This window comes from Dasypus novemcinctus, chromosome 2 (genome assembly GCF_030445035.2).
Source record: "Dasypus novemcinctus isolate mDasNov1 chromosome 2, mDasNov1.1.hap2, whole genome shotgun sequence".
Taxonomy (NCBI): Eukaryota; Metazoa; Chordata; class Mammalia; order Cingulata; family Dasypodidae; genus Dasypus; species Dasypus novemcinctus.
In genome coordinates this window covers 159,448,608-159,460,926 of record NC_080674.1, presented here as the reverse complement: position 1 = coordinate 159,460,926, position 12,319 = coordinate 159,448,608, and the positions used below count along the sequence as shown (strand labels likewise).

The following is a 12,319-nucleotide window of genomic DNA, read 5'->3' as shown; positions in this document are numbered from 1 at the left end:
TACCCAGATAGACCAGGAGCTGCCTGCCTTCCTAGAAATTTCAAACTGGTGCAGCAGAAGACTTGAATAAGTGGAAAGAAGTCTCCATTCTTGGATAAGAGGATTTAATATTAGAAAGTTGTCTGTTTTTTTTTTTTTTAAGATTTTATTTATTTATTCCCATTCCCACCCCCATTGTTTGCACTCGCTGTCTTCTCTCTGTGTCTATTTGTTGTTTACTCTATGTGTCTGCTGGTCTTTTAGGAGGCACTGGGAACCGAATCCAGGACCTCCCATGTAGGAGGCAGGCTCCCAGCCACCTGAATCACATCCACTTCCTGTCTATTCTTCTTAATTCATTATTAATTTAAGGTGATTTGAAGTAGAATAACTTCTTTATTTTGGGGGAATTAGGAAACTGATTCCAAAGTTCTTGTGAGAAATAAGTGTGCAAGAATATTTCCCAAATTCTGAAATACTTGAATGATAATAGGAGATCAGCTAAAGGTAGTTCATTCCTAGGCATGAGTTGGCAGTCAGGTCATTTGGACTTACGAGATGAACTATGCATGTGCTAAAGTAGATTTTATGCCAGAGGAGAAATGTGTCTTATTCATAAATGGTGTTGGGACAATAGGGTGGTCATAAAGTTAGATTCCTTTCTTACTCTTTGTGCCAAAATAAATTCCAGATGAATTAAAGAGTTTTAAAAGACAATTTATGAGAAAACAAACAAAATAGGGAAAGAGGGAGGGAGGGAAAAAGCATGGGAGAATAAAAAGAATAAACTCAGTGTCAGCTTTTCTAAACAAGACAAAGTTAAGAAGTCATAAAAATAGATTGATTTGACTACATAAAACATAGGGATTTCCACAAAACATACACAAAAACACAAAGCCAAAGTCAAAATACAAGTGATAAGCTGGGGAAGAAATATTGCAATACTTCTATCAGAAAAAGAGCTAATTTCCTTAGTAAATAAAGTGTTAATATAATTCAGGAAAACTAATCCAATAGAAAAATGAACAAAGGACATGAAGAGACATCAGAAAAGGAATTACCACTGGGATGTAAACATATAAAAAGATGATGACTTTACTCATATTAAGAGAAATGCAAAGGAAGCGGATTTGGCTCAACAGATAGGGTGTCTGCTGACCACATGGGAGGTCCAGGTTTCAAACCCCGGGCCTCCTGACCCATGTGATGAGCTGGCCCACACACAGTGCTGATGCACACAAGGAATGCCGAACCACGCAGGAGTGTCTCCGGCTTTGGGGAGCCCCATGCACAAGGAGTGTGCCCCGCAAGGAGAGCCGCCCTGTGTGAAAAAAGCACAGCCTGCCCAGGAGTGGCGCTGTGCACATGAAGAGCTGACAAGCAAAATGATGCAACTAAAAGAGACACAGATTCCTGGTGCTGCTGACACGAATATAAGTGGACACAGAGGAACCCAAAGCAAATGGACACACAGAGCAGACAATGGGAGGGAAGGGGAGATAAATAAAATAAATCTAAAAAAAAAAAAAAGAAATGCAAAATAAAATTACGGTAAGGTATAAAATTTCACCTTTATATTGGCAAAGATTAAAAAGTTTTATAACACACTGTGTTGGACAGGCTAACAGGAAATAGGAAATATCATTCACCATTGTGGGAATGCAAACATACAGGCTTTATGGAGGGCTGTTTGCCAGTACCTATCGAAATTGTAAATAATCGTACTCTTTGGCTCAACAATCCCACGTCTAGGATTTGCCCTCTAGATATTTTCCCACATGTGCTCCAAGGATATGTACAAAGTTATTCATTGCATCATTAATTTGCGATTACAAAAAAAGACTGAAATCAACTGAAATACCCGTCACTGGGGGATCAGGTAAATAAAATAGGGTACCTTCATACAATGGAACATCATACAGCCTTTAAAAAGAAAGGCTAGGGAGGGGCAAGATGGTGGCAGAAAAGGGAGTCCCTGAGTCAGCTCATTTTACAGTGCAGTTAGTAATCAGCCGGAATTATCTAAATCACCTGTTTGGGGGGCCCAGGTGACCAGAAGAGCATCCTGTAACGTCCTTGGAAGAATGTAACATCCTTGGAAGAGACTGCCCATCTTCAGGGAAAATTCATAAATAGAATACTCCACACCATGGAGGCTGGTGCCTGTGTCCCACTGATGGTGCAAGATATCTCAGGAGCTATTCCCTGGCTGGAGTTGAAACCCCATTTCCCAACAATGAGGAAGGAAGAGATAGACACAGACTTCAGCTACTTATTAGTAAATTCAGCTGGCTAAAGTCCAGTCCTAAGGGGAGCTAAAGTTTGAACCTGTTCATGTTGGAAGGAAAATGGTAGCCTCCATTTTAACTCTGCCCCTGGATTTAGGGGAAACAGGGCTGATTGAAAAATCATAGTGACATTAAGGGGCAGCTTCCTTCCACTCAGGTCAGATTGCAACCCTAGCCCAGGCTCCAGTCCTGCCTCTGGCAGGGAGGAAACTCGGGGGACCTGCACTAGCCTCGCCAGGCAACTGTAGTGGCTTTTGGCCCACATGGACTATATTGTTGGGTACCCATGTGGCTACATCCCCACCCAACGTACGACAGGAGGTGGGATGGTGTTTTCTCAGTGTCTCTGGGCAACTGCAGGCATTTTTGGCCCACATGGACTAGATTGTTGGTCACCTGTGGCTCCATCCCTGCCTACCCCCCATAGGAGGGGGAGCAGTGTTTCCCCAGCCTCTCCAGGCAACTGCAGGTGCTTTTGGCCCACATGGACTAGATTATTATGCACTCTTATTTATTTATATTTTTCTCTTCCCTTCCTCCCCCCTACCCAGTTGTCTGTGCTCCTTGTCCATTCATTGTGTGTTCTTCTGTGACCACTTCTATCCTTATCAGTGGCACCCGGAATCTGTGTTTCTTTTTGTTGCATCATCTTGTTGTTGTGTCAGCTCTCCGTGTGTATGGCGCCATTCTAGGGCAGGCTGCACTTTCTTTCACGCTGGGTGGCTTTCCTTACGGGGCGCACTCCTTGCATGTGGGGCTCCCCTACGTGGGGGACACCCCTGCGTGGCACGGCACTCCTTGCGCACATCAGCACAGCACATGGGCCAGCTCCACATGGGTCAAGGAGGCCTGGGGTTTGAACTGCGGACCTCCCATGTGGTAGGCGGATGCCCTATCCATTGGGCCAAGTCCACTTCCCCTATTATGCACTCTTGTGGCTCCATCCCTGCCCTGGCAGGGGACCAGTGCTTCATTAGTCTGTCTGGGCAACTGCAGTCAGTTTTGACTGGCATGGATTAGTTTACTGCCCACACCTCTGGCTCTATCCCTGTCCCAGGCAGGGAGGGAGGAGAGATAACGCTACCTAGCCTTGCCAGGCAACTGTGGCCACTTCTGGCCCACATGGGCTAGACCGTTGGACACATTTCTTACTCCATCCCCACCTCTGACAGGGCAGGAAGGACAGTACTCCTTCAGCCACTCTGGGCAACTGCAGTTGCTTTCAGCCTGCATGAACTAGACTGTTGGACATATCTGTAGCTCCATCCCTGCCCCCAACATGTAGGAGGAGGGATAGTGCTCCCTCAGCCTTTCTGAGCAACTGCAGTCACTTTCAGCCCACATGGACTAGATTAGTGGGCCCACCAGTGGCTCCATTCTGGCCACTCACAGGGCAGGAGGAGGGACAGTATTCCTTGACCCTCTCTGGGTAACTGCAGTCACTTTCGGCCCACACGGACAAGATTGTTTTGCATAGTTATGGCTTCATCCCCACTACTCAATAGGATAGGAGGGAGGCAGTGTTTCTCCAGTTTCTCTGGGCAACTGTAGTCTCATTTGGCCCATACAGACTAGATTGTTGTACACACCTGTGGCTCCATCCCTGCCCCTGGTAGGAGAAGAGGGGACCTGGTATTTGTCAGTCTGTCTGGGCAATTTATGTCAGTCATGACCTGCATGTCTTAGTTTACTGCCCAAACCTGCAACTCTGTCCTCGTACCAGGCAGAGGAGGAAGGGGCATGGAGCTTTATCAGTCTCTCCAGGCAACTACAGATGGCCTTGACCTGCACGGCTTGGTTACTGCACATGGCTACAGCTCCAACCCAACCCCTGGCAGGCGAGAAAGGTGGGAGAGCTCCGTCAGTTTCTGGGGCAATATGGGCAGCTTGCTCCATGGTTTATAGTACCAACCACATCCTCAATTCCTATCCTGCAATCAGCAAGGGAGAAAGGGCAAGAAACAGATGAAAAAAAACTGAAGAAATTTGGATTGCCTAAACTTTAGCCACTATAAATTTTCAAATTAAGTTGAACAAAGTTTCAAAGAGGGGCTAAAGCACAAAGCCAACTAATTAGAAAGCCCTAGACTAAAGAGAGAGGAGTCCAGAATAAATATATCTACATGCTGAGCATTAGAAGTTGAGACACCAACAAAAATTGCAATCCATACCAAGAAATGGGAAGCTATGGCCCAGTCAAAGAAAAAAACTAAACCTCCAGATGATGTAAAGGACTTGAGACTACTAATCTTAGATGTTCAAACAAATCTCCTTAATAAACTTAATGAGATGGCTAAAGAGATTAAGAACATCAAGAAGATACTGGGAAAAAATGGATTTGGCTCAATGGATGGGAGCATCCACCTACCACACGGGAGGTCCAGAGTTCAAACCCAGGGCCTCCTGACCCATGTGATGAGCTGGCCCACGCGCAGTGCTGATGTGTGCAAGGAGTGCTATACCCACCATCTTGTTACAACACATGGCAGCTGACTTTGGTGAGAAAGTTCCTTTTATGGTGCCTTGAATTGGGCTTTTCACAGCCTTGGAATTGTAAGCTTTTACCCCAAATAAATACCCTTTATAAAAGCCAATACATTTTGGATACTTTGCTTCAGCAACTCCTTGGTACATAAAACACTCCCCAGTCAAAAGACACAAACTGGTGGAATGAATAAAAAATATGAACCATCTATATACTGTCTACAGCAGACTCTCCTTAGATACCAATAGACTGAACATGAAGGACTGGAAAAAGGTATTCCATGCATGCAGTAACCAAAAAAAGCTGGAGTTGCTATACTTATATTGGATGATATAGGCTTTAAAAACAAAGCTATTATTAGAAACAAGGAAGATCATTAAATTTTAATAAAAGGGGCAATTCACCAGGAAGAAATAACAATCATAAATGCATATGCACCAACCAGGATGCCCCAAATTACATGAGGCAAACACTGGCAAAACTGACGGGAGAAATAAATTGCTCTACAATAATAGTTGGAGACTTTAATACACCACTCTCATCACTGGATAGATCATCTTGGCAGAAAATCAATAAAGAAATAGAGAGCTTGAATAATATGATAAATTAACTAAACATGATAGGCATATACAGAACTGTGTACCCCAAAACAGCAGGATATACATTATTCTTAATATTTATGGACTTTCTCCAGAATAGACCATATGTTGGGCTACAAAACTGATCTCGATAATTTTAAAAAGACCAGAATTATACAAAGCACTTTCTCTGATCATAATGGAATAAAGCTGGAAATCAACAACAGGAAGGAAAAGGGAAATTCACAAATATATGGAGTTCAAACAACACACTACTAAATAATCAGCAGGTCAAAAAAAATTGCAAGAGAAATCAGTAAATATCTTGAGACAAATGAAAACAAGAACACAATATAGCAGAACCTATGGGATGTAGCAAAAGCAATACTGAGAGGGAAATTGATATTCCTCAATGCTTATATTAAAAAAGAAGAAAGGGGTAAAATCAATGATTTAACTACACAGCCAGAGGAACTAGAAAAAGAACAGCAAGCTATTCCCAAAGCAAGCAGAAGGGATGCAATAACAATTATCAGAGCAGAAATAAATGAAATTAACAACAGCAACAACAATAAAACAATAGAATTAACAAAACCAAATGTTGGTTCTTTGAGAAGATCAACAAAATTGACAAACCCTTAACTAGACTGACAAAGAAAAAAAGAAGATGCAAATAAATAAAATCAGAAATGAAATTGCAGACATTACTATTGACCGCACAGACATCAAAGAGGTGATAAGAGGATACAATGAACAACTGGATTCCAACAAACTAGACAATGTAGATAAAGTGGGAAAATTCCTAGGAACATATGAACAACCTACACTGACTCTAGAAGAAATAGAAGACCTCAACAAACTAATCACAAACAAGGAGATTGAAACAGTCATCAAACAACTCCCCAAAATGAAAAGTCCAGGACCAGATGAATTTTCAGGTGAATTCTACCAAGAATTCAAAGAAGACTTAATATCAATCTTACTTAGACTCTTCCCAAAAATTGAACAAGAAGGAATGCTACTAAACTCGTTCTATGAAACCAAAACCAAAGCCCAAAAAATATATTATGAAAAAAAAAATTAGAGACTCATTTCCCTAATGAATATAGATGCAAAAATCCTCAACAAAATACTTGCTAATTAAATCCAGAAACACATTAAAAGAATTACTCATCATGATCAAGTGGGTATAGGGCCCCAAATAGCCAGAAACATCTTAAAAATGAAGAACGAGATTGGAAGACCCTCACTTCCAGGCATGCAAGGGTGTTTCAACATAAGAAATTTTTCTTTTAAATATTTATTTTTTATTTTTTTTCTCGCCCCTTCCCCACCCCCCCACCATTGTCTGCTCTCAATGTCCGTTTGCTGTGTGTTCTTCTGTGTCCACTTGTATTATCAGGTGGCACTGGGAATCTGCATCTCTTTTCTGTTGTGTCATCTTGCTGCATCAGCTCTCCGTGTGTGCAGCACTACCTCTGGGCAGGCTGTGCTTTTTTCACATGGGGCAGCTCTCCTTGTGGGGCGCACTCCTTGTACATGGGGCTCCCCTATGTGGGGGCATCCCTGCATGGCATGGCACTCCTTGTGCATGTCAGCACTACACGTGGGCCAGTTCGCCACACAGGTCAGGAGACCCTGACTATAGAATCCAGAACCCTCCATATGGTAGGCAGATGCTCTATCAGTTGAGCCATGTCCACTTCCCAACATAAGAAAATGAATCAGCACAATGCATCACATTAATAAATCAAAGAATAAAAACCACTTGATCATCTCAATTGATGCAGAAAAGGCAGTTGACAAAATCCAGCATCCTTTCTTGATAAAAAACATTCCAAATGATAGGAACTGAAGGAAAGTTTCTCAACATGATTAAGGGAATATATGAAAAACCCACACTTAACATTGTTTTCAATGGTGAAAGCCTGAAAGTTTTCCCACTGAGATCAGGAATAAGATAAGGATGCCCACTGTCACCACTGTTGTTCAGTATAGTGCTAGAGGTTTTAGCTAGAGCAATCAAATAAGAAAAAGAAATAAAAGGCATCTAAAGTGGGAAGGAAGCAGTTAAACTTTCACTATTCATAAATGATATGATTCTATACCTAGAAAGTCCTGAAAAATCTACAATAAAACTACTAGAGCTAATAAACAAATTTAGCAGAGTGGCAGGATACAAGATTAATACACAAAAATCAGTAGTGTTTCTCTACACTAGGGATGAGCAATCTGAGGAGGACATCATGAAAAAATTCCATTTATAATAGTGACTAAAAGAATCAAATATTTAGGAATAAACTTAACCAAGTTCAATACAAGCCAAGCACCTGGACTCAGAAAACTACAATGTATTGCTAAAGAAATCAAAGAAAACCTAAATAAATGGAAGGGTGGTCTGCGTTCGTGGATTGGAAGACCAAAATTATTAATATGTCACTTCAACTAAAAATGATTTACATATTCAATACAATCCTGATCCAAATTCAAACAACCTACTTTGCAGAAATGGAAAAGTCAGTTATCAAATTTATTTGGAAAGGTATAGGGCCCCAAATAGTCAGAAACATCTTAAAAATGAATAACGAGGTTGGAAGACTCTTACTTCCAGGCTTTAAATCATATTACCTAGCTACTGTGGTAAAAACAGCATGGTGCTGGCATAAAGATAGACATAGAGACCAATGGAATTGAATTGATGGTTCAGAAACAGACCTTCACTTCTATGGTCAAGTGATTTTTGACAGGGCTGTCAAGCCCTCTCAGCTGGGGCAGAACAGTCTTCAACAAGTGGTGCTGGGAAAACTTGATATCTGTAGCCAAAAGAAAGGAGGACCCCTAGCTCACATTTTATACAAAAGTTAACTCAAAATGGATCAGAGACCTAAATGTAAAAGTGAGAACTATAAAATTTCTAGAAGATTATTTAGGGAAACATTTTCAAGACCTGGTGTTAGATAGTGATTTCTTAAACCCTGCACCCAAAGCAAGAGCAATGAAAGAAAAAATGGATAAATGGGACCTTCTCATACTTAAACACTTTTGTCCTTCAAAGAACTTCATCAAGAAGGTGAAAATACAGCTTACTCAATGGGAGAAATGTTTAGAAACCACATGTGGCAGTTTGAGGTTATTTTATGAATCCCAAAAAGAGAAAGAACAGTGATGTGAAGAAATATTTGCACACCTGTCTTCACAGCAGCATTATTCATAATTACCAAAAGATGGAAATAACCAGAGTATCCACCAACAGATGAATGGATAAAGAAAATGTGGTACCCACATATGATAGAATACTATGCTGCTGTAAGAAGAAATGAAATTGGGACACATATGATAACATGGATGAACCTTGAGGACACTATGCTGAGTTAAATAAGCCAACACAAAAGGACAAATATATGGTCTCATTAATATGAACTAAATATGAGGAATAAGTACATGGAATTAAAACATAGACTATAGGTTACTAGGAGACAGGATGAGGGCTGAGAAAGGGTACTGATGGTTAATGTATATGGAATTTTTATTAGCTTGACTGTAAATGTGTGGAAATGGATAGCATTGATGGTAAGACATTATAGTGAGTGTATTAGTCAGCCAAAGGGGTGCTGATGCAAAATACCAGAAATTGATTGGGTTTTTATAAATGGTGTTTATTTGGAGTAGGAGTTTATAGATACCAGGGCATAAAGCATAAGCTACTTCCCTCACCAAAGTCTATTTGGAGCAAGATGGCTGACGACATCTGTGAAGGTTCAGGCTTCCTGGGTTCCTCCATTCCTGGGGCTTGCTTTACTCTGGCTTCAAGTTTCCTTCCTTCCTGGGGCTGGCTTCTCTTTCTTCTGTGTGTTGACTTCCCAGGTTTTCAGCATTAAATTTTAACATCAGAAATCCCCAACTCTGTTCTTCGTCATGCCTTTTATCTTTTATCACCCTAATCATAACTCAATCATGCCCAGGTACAGATCAGACTACAAGCATAATCCAATATTTCTTTTTGGAATTCATTGATTATAGCAAACTGCTACAGTGAGTATAACTAACACAGCCAGTTTATAAACGGGATTGTGCCTGAAAGGAGTAGTTTAGGGATATAAATGTCTTTTGAAAGAAAGCTAGAGAATAATCTAGGGGACTGAATAACCTAGTGAACCCAGAGAGGGGTGAAGATTGTGGTTAATAGGATAAATACAAGAATGTTCTTCTGTGAACTAGAACATATGTAAGTCACTATTACAAGGAGGTGAGAATATAGCGATGCATGGGGAAAATTCAGTTAATATAATTTATGGACTATAGTTACAACGATATTGTAATATTCTTACATCAACATCAAAGATGGTACTATATCACCACTAAGAGTCAATAATAAGGGGAGTGTATTAGTCAGCCAAAGAGTGCTGATGTAAAGTACCAGAAACCTGTTGGCATTTATAGTGGGTATTTATATGGGGTAGAAGCTTACAGTCACAAGGCCATAAAGCATAAGGTACTTCCCTCACCAAAGTCTGTTGCCACATGTTGGAGCAAGATGGCTGCCGGCCTCTGCGAGGGTTCAGCCTTCTTTTTCCTCTTAAGGCTCCATGGTCCCAGCTTCTTCCTTTCTCAGCAGTAGGTTAGCATGAGGCTTGTCTCTCTCCCCAGGACTCATTTCTCTCTGGGCTCAGCTGCTCTGCTCTTCAAAAGCCAGCCGTAAACTATCAGGCAAATGGCTTGTCTTTCTTCCTGGGTCCTCTGCTGTATCTAGTGGAGCCTTCTCTCTTTCCTCACATATCTGCTTCTCTGTGTGTTTACTTCCTGGGGCTCCAGCATGAAAACTCCAGGTCTCTTCTCTGCTCTGTCATTTTCTCTGTGAGTCCTAACCCACCAAGGGGGCAGGGACTCAGGGTCCTACTGACAGGGCCCAATCAAAGGCTTGATCATAATTTAATCAAGTAAAAGTGAAACCTCTGGATCTAATACAATCTAATATGCCCAGAAGAACAGACCAGTTTACAAACATAATCTAATATCTAATTTCGGAATTCATAAATAATATCAAATTACTACTGGGGGTATGGGATTTTTTCTTTTGGATTAAGGAAAAAATTCAAAATTTTACTGAAGTGATAACTGCATAACTCTGTGATGAAAGTGAGAGCCACTGAGTATATATTTTGAATAAATTGTACAAGGCATCACACTATAACAAAGTGAACCATGTGGTAGAAGATGGACTGTGGTTAACACTACAAATATAAGTGTTCTATCATGAACTATAACAAATGTACAATACTAATACATGGTGTGAATAATAGGGGATATATGGAAAAAATATACCAAGTGTATGCTATGAAGCATACTTAGCAATAATAGTCTAATGATGTTCTTTCATAATCTATAACAAATATTCCACAACAATTTAAGGTGTTGGAGAGGAGATGTGAGGAAATTCTGCACATTATGCATGAATGTTTTGTAAGCTCACAACTTCTCTCTCTCTACATATATATATTACTTTTTTAAAAAGAAATGATGGAGAAGGATTTCTAAGACGTAATGTTTAATTAAAAATATTGGAGGCAGGACCTCAATCTTCTCTTTCTTAATATTAATCTTCCTGAGGAAGCACAGTAGGCGAGGTATTGTCAGTTCCTTCACTCTTCTCCTACTTTACTAATTAAAGGCAAACTCTGCCCCTTTTTGAAAAAAATTGTTGAGTTATGAAACAGAGGGACAATTTGAAATACTGCTGTCTTCAAAGCCTCTTTTACTCAGTAAACACATCACAACCCTGTATTAGTCAGCCAAAGAGGTGCTGACACAAAGTACCAGAAATCTGTTGGTTTTTATAAAGGATATTTATTTGGGGTAACAGCTTACAGGTAAAAGGCCCTAAAGAGTCCAACTCAAGGTACCATAAGAGGTATTAATACTTTCTCACCCGAGTCATTTGCCATGTGTTGAAGCAAGATAGTTGCCAATCTCTGTGAAGGTTCAGCCTTCCTCTTCCTCTTCAGGCTCCATGGGCCTGTCTTCTGATTTCAGCTGTAGGCTGCAGGCTCATTCCTTTCTGGGCCTTCTTGGCTGCTCAGGGCTCTGGTCTCTTCAGCTGTAAACTATCAGGCGAATGACTCACCTCTCTGGCCCCAGGATCAAAACTGGCAAAGTTCTCTCTTTCTCTTCTTCCATGTATCTTCTTCTGTGTGTCTTCTTGAGTGTGTGTCCATTTATATAGGCCACCAAGGAGGCGGGGACTTAAACTGAGCTATGCCCTACTGATATTGTTGAATCAAAGCCCTAATCTTGATTTAATCATGTAAAGGTAAAACCTTTGAATTTAATACAATCACTCACAAAGGAACAGACCAGTTTACAAACAATCAGTATCTTTGTTTGTAATTCATGAATAATATCAAACTGCTACAAACCCCAAGGAAGGGCTTCAGCTCTTTGCTTGTTGTATGTTATTTTGTTTTTTTAGGAGGCACTGGGAATCAAACCCAGGACCTCTCATGTGAGAAGCAGGCACTCAACCTCTTGAGTCACATCTGCTCCCTAATAATGCTTTTTTTCCCCAGAGGTCCCAGGGGGTTGAACCTAGGACCTCATATATGGGAAGCACATGCTCAACCACTGATTTATTACACCCACTCCCTAATTTTTTTTAAATAAATCAATTTTATTGATACATATTAATAAAGCATACAATTCATCTGAAGTGTACAATCAATGATATTTGGTATAATAACATAGTTGTGCATTCATCACTTTAATCATTATTAGAGCATTTTCATTATTTCCATAATAATAATATTAAACAAAAACCAGACAAACAAACAAGAAAATTCTTTACCTCTCTATCTTTCTATGTTTTCCCTGCTGTACATAGGTGCTATTTCTGGCTATTCTTACACATTTATTTATTTATTTAGTTATTCAGCAGTTTATTGAGATATATTCACATACCCTACAATCTATCTAAAGTGAATAATCAATGACTTTTT

The 12,319-nt window shown here is 40.3% G+C and overlaps 1 protein-coding gene across 1 annotated transcript in view; it reads left to right on the top strand.

Annotated features, from left to right (window-relative positions):
• PDE6A (phosphodiesterase 6A) overlaps positions 1–12,319 on the top strand; it is a 106,297-nt gene that overhangs the window by 76,466 nt on the left and 17,512 nt on the right. The gene's annotated exons all lie outside the window — the stretch shown is intronic.